This window comes from Dysidea avara, chromosome 2 (assembly GCF_963678975.1).
Source record: "Dysidea avara chromosome 2, odDysAvar1.4, whole genome shotgun sequence".
NCBI classification, from domain to species: Eukaryota; Metazoa; Porifera; class Demospongiae; order Dictyoceratida; family Dysideidae; genus Dysidea; species Dysidea avara.
The window spans coordinates 52,690,813-52,696,648 of NC_089273.1; the positions used below are offsets into that span (position 1 = coordinate 52,690,813).

Sequence of the window (5,836 nt, forward strand, 5' to 3'; positions counted from 1 at the left end):
TAAATTATAGGCACTTATGTTATTGTAACTTAAACTAGGCACTTATGTGTACGTACCTTGTACATTAGCGTAAAAATCCTGTTGGGTGTTTGCTAATCAATAAATAAATAAATAAAAATAAATAAACTATCATAGTCTCCACATATTAGTAATATAGCTGCTAAGGCCAATAGAACATTAAACTTCTTGAAACGCAATCTGAGTTACTGTTCATCTAACATCAAAGCAACAGCCTACCTTACGATAGTACGACCGTCAATGGAATATGCTGCAGTCATCTGGGACCCATACCACCATAACAATATTCAACAGCTAGAGAAAGTACAGCGTAGGGCAGCTAGATGGGTCCTAAATGATTTCAATCAATTCAGCTCAGTCACAGCTATGTTACAGCATCTTTCTTGGCCAAGCCTTCAGCTGAGACGTAAAATATCCAGATTACAAGCACTTTTTAAAATTATACATCAAGATTATTCACTGTCAATTCCTCCTTATTTTATTTCAATGACAAGATCCACCAGACTATATCACCCACATCGTTTTATTCTACCAAACTCATCCACCTATTCATACCAACAGAGCTTTTTCTCCAGATCAATTAGGGATTGGAACAACTCACCATCTTCCATCATTGAGAGCAACAATATTGACTCTTTTTCAGCGGAACTGCAAACATTGTATGGAACTCAATAACTGCAATCTTTGTAACTACGTAGCTAAATTCATTTTATGATTGCTTTTTTTTCCTGAGCATATCAGCTGTGCTGTCTGCTCAGTAACAATAATAATAATAATAATAAAAGCAGAAACAGTATACATCATTACACTTCGAAACTGAACGTAGGGAAACACGAACCCCTAGGGATATGTGTGTGGGGAACGCCTACCGGGGAAACATATATCACTGTGTGACTTGTAGATCGATGGCCAGTTAGTGATTGTGTGCGGGGAAACACGAATCCCTAGACTGCTCTATTAGAGTAGTTACATGACTGCTCTATTAGAGTATCTCGATCGTTTTTTGATGCAGTGGGAGATGAAAGTGAACTGTTGCTGAGGGTTTAATAGCTATAGATGGTGTTAGTTAAGTGCAACTGCATGCATGCTACTGAAATATGGCGGTATATAGTTGTTTGCTATGACAAATTGTCAGTGCAACAATGTTTATGTATTTGCTCTTCTCCTCTCTAGTGTATACTACATGATCTCATCTGTCGAAACCCCAGAAACCCATCTAGATCCGCTGTCACAGTGATATGTGTTTCCCCGAGTTTTGTGTTTCCCGCACACATATCACTAGGCCCTAGTGATATGTGTGCGGGAAACACAAAACTCGGACACAAATCCCGCACACATATAAAGAAATGTTTAAATGTTGTAGAAGAACCATCGCTGGATACAGAAGCTGAACTAATTTGGGCCAAAATTACACTGTTGAACCGATGTCCTATTCATGTATGTATATTCTATCGCCCACCAAATACTGATTCATATCCCATAGAACAACTCCGTTTATCTATAACCAACTTACTGAACCGATCAAACTCTCCACCGAACATCCTACTAATAGGAGATTTTAATTTTCCAGGTATTTCCTGGAGTACTGGTTATGGCCAAGTTAGTGTACCAACTTATGGAAGTGGACTGAATAACTTGTTCATAGATGTAATTAATGACGCTGGTCTTGAGCAGTTTGTACAGCTTCCAACACGTCAGAATAGTGTATTGGACTTAGTATTTTCTTCTTACCCAAGAATTTCTGATCTTGACATTGTACCTGGTATTTCTGATCATGATGCTATAATATTTGATTTTGACATAATTAATAAACCAACATCAAGTAGAAACCAACACAAAGTTGCTTTATACCATAAAGGAGATATTCAATCAATAAAAGATGATCTCATAACCTTTAGAAATGCTTTCCTGCTCAGTAACCCTCAGTCTAGATCTGTTGATCAGCTATGGCAAGAGTTTAAGCAAACAGTTCACAAGGCTGTTCTTGATCATGTTCCACACAAAGTAAATAAATCAAGTAATAGACTGCCATGGATAAATAGACAAATGAAAAAGGATATGAAAGTTCGAAAACGTTTGTACAACAAAGCTAAAAGAACCGCTTTACAATCTGATTGGGATGCTTATCGTAAATTAAAGAATTCTATAAATTTGAAAGTGAGAGCAGCACACAATAACTATTACAGCAGATTATTTAATAACTCCTTCAGTGGAAATCGTCGACAATTTTGGAAATACATCAGAGCCAAAAAACAAGATAAACATGATATTCCGACATTACTTATAGGTGACCAAACAATCCATCATGCAAAAGACAAAGCAAATGCTTTGAATAATCACTTTAAATCTGTGTTTACAAAGGAAAACTTGTTAACAATGCCTACTATGGATAGTAATACTGAAGTACCCAACATGACTGATATATCTATCTCACAATCTGGAATACACAAGTTACTTATAACACTTGATACAAATAAAGCTAGTGGTCCAGACCGTATATCCCCTTACATCTTGAAGTATTGTGCAGATGAAATAACACCAATATTACACATAATTTTCAATCATTCTCTGTCAACTAACTCATTGCCATCTGATTGGTTAAAAGCCAATATATGTCCAGTATTCAAGAAAGGTAACCACAATAGTGTTAGTAATTATCGCCCCATATCTTTGACCTCCATTTGTGCAAAGGTTATGGAACACATTATATATCATTCCATCATCAACCATCTAAACGAAAACAACATATTAATTGAAAATCAACATGGGTTCAGATCTAATCATTCATGCATAACTCAACTAATTACTCTTACAGAAGACATATCCTTCGCTCTAGACCATCAGAAACAAATAGATATCATCCTATTGGATTTTTCTAAAGCATTCAATACAGTACCACACCAACGCTTAATGACCAAACTAAGATATTATGGAATTAATGGCAGTACTTATAACTGGATCCAAACTTGGCTTACCCAACGTACTCAGTGTGTTGTTTTAAATAGTGAATCCTCTAGTCCAGTGTCGGTGATATCTGGGGTACCACAAGGCACAGTTCTTGGACCTCTAATGTTCTTATTGTATATAAATGACATAACTAAAGACATCAACTCACCACTCCGCCTGTTCGCTGATGATTGCTTGCTTTATAGAGTTATCAATAGTGTAGAAGACATCAACAGACTTCAAGAAGATTTAAATAAACTGTCAGAATGGGCCGATACTTGGCAACTTAAGTTCAATATTAGTAAATGTACAGTTATACGTTGCACGAGATCCTTATCACCACTCACTTACGACTACACACTTCACAGTCACATACTAGATATATCTGATCAACATATGTACCTAGGAGTCTTAATTCATAAATCACTGTCTTGGTCACCTCACATATCAAATGTTGTCAATAAAGCATCTAGAACACTCAATTTCTTAAAACGCAATCTAAACAAATGTTCAAAACAAGTTAAAGAATCAGCTTACCTAACAATGGTGAGACCACAACTAGAGTATGCATCTGCTGTCTGGGATCCCTACCACGTTGGAGATATTTCAGAGTTAGAGAAAGTACAATGAAGAGCAGCGCACTGGGTGTTGAATGACTATGGCAGATTCAGTTCAGTTTCTCTAATGTTGGATCAGCTGAAATGGCCTACATTACAAATTCGTCGGAAATTATCTAGGTTACAAATATTGCATAAGATACACTACCAACAGTTATCACTCCAAATTCCTCATTATTACTTACCAAAAACACGACCAACAAGACAATACCACCATCTTCACTATATTTTACCTACCTCATCCACCATGGCATACCAAAACAGCTATTTCTCAAGAACAATAAACGAGTGGAACATACTACCAACTGACACAATTGAAATTGCAGATACTGATCTATTTACAGCTAGACTCCAATCATATTATTGTACCTAATGTATTTGTTTATGTGATTCCTGAGCACACCAGCAGGGCTGACTGCTCAGTAAACAATAATAATAATAATAATAACACAAATCCCGTACACTGTCACATTTGTATAATACTGATCACTATTCCCGTACACTGTCACATTTGTATAATACTGATCACTATTCCCATACACTGTCACATTTGTATAATACTGATCACTATTCCCTTACACTGTCACATTTGTATATTACTGATCACTATTCCCGTACACTGTCACATTTGTATAATACTGATCACTGTTCCCGTACACTGTCACGTTTGTATAATACTGATCACTATTCCCGTACACTGTCACTTTTGTATAATACTGATCACTATTCCCGTACACTGTCACATTTGTATAATACTGATCACTATTCCCGTACACTGTCACATTTGTATAATACTGATCACTATTCCCGTACACTGTCACATTTGTATAATACTGATCACTATTCCCGTACACTGTCACATTTGTATAATACTGATCACTATTCTCGTACACTGTCACATTTGTATAATACTGATCACTGTTCCCGTACACTGTCACATTTGTATATTACTGATCACTATTCCCATACACTGTCACATTTGTATATTACTGATCACTATTCCCGTACACTGTCACATTTGTATATTACTGATCACTATTCCCGTACACTGTCACATTTGTATAATACTGATCACTATTCCCGTACACTGTCACATTTGTATAATACTGATCACTATTCCCGTACACTGTCACATTTGTATAATACTGATCACTATTCCCTTACACTGTCACATTTGTATATTACTGATCACTATTCCCATACACTGTCACATTTGTATAATACTGATCACTATTCCCATACACTGTCACATTTGTATAATACTGATCACTATTCCCATACACTGTCACATTTGTATATTACTGATCACCATTCCCATACACTGTCACATTTGTATATTACTGATCACTATTCCCATACACTGTCACATTTGTATAATACTGATCACTATTCCCATACACTGTCACATTTGTATAATACTGATCACTATTCCCATACACTGTCACATTTGTATAATACTGATCACTATTCCCGTACACTGTCACATTTGTATAATACTGATCACTGTTCCCGTACACTGTCACATTTGTATAATACTGATCACTATTCTCGTACACTGTCACATTTGTATAATACTGATCACTGTTCCCATACACTGTCACATTTGTATATTACTAATCACTATTCCCATGCACTGTCACATTTGTATAATACTGATCACTATTTCCGTACACTGTCACATTTGTATATTACTGATCACTATTCCCGTACACTGTCACATTTGTATAATACTGATCACTATTCCCGTACACTGTCACATTTGTATATTACTGATCACCATTCCCGTACACTGTCACATTTGTATAATACTGATCACTATTCTCGTACACTGTCACATTTGTATAATACTGATCACTATTCCCGTACACTGTCACATTTGTATAATACTGATCACTATTCTCGTACACTGTCACATTTGTATAATACTGATCACTGTTCCCATACACTGTCCCATTTGTATATTACTGATCACTGTTCCCATACACTGTCACATTTGTATATTACTGATCACTATTCCCATACACTGTCACATTTGTATATTACTGATCACTATTCTCGTACACTGTCACATTTGTATAATACTGATCACTGTTCCCGTACACTGTCACATTTGTATAATACTGATCACTATTCTCATACACTGTCACATTTGTATATTACTGATCACTATTCCCGTACACTGTCACATTTATATAATACTGATCACTATTCTCGTACACTGTCACATTTGTATAATACTGATCACTGTTCCCATA

At 36.0% G+C, this 5,836-nt stretch overlaps 1 long non-coding RNA gene across 1 annotated transcript; it reads right to left on the reverse strand.

Annotated features, from left to right (window-relative positions):
• Nucleotides 1–2,596: 2,596 nt before the first annotated feature.
• On the reverse strand, nt 2,597–4,017 carry LOC136247633 (uncharacterized). Its single transcript, XR_010697675.1, has 2 exons — nt 3,134–4,017; nt 2,597–2,748 (listed from the first exon to the last, which is right to left on the reverse strand). It is a non-coding gene; the product is annotated as an uncharacterized lncRNA (long non-coding RNA).
• Between the last annotated feature and the right edge of the window lie 1,819 nt (nt 4,018–5,836).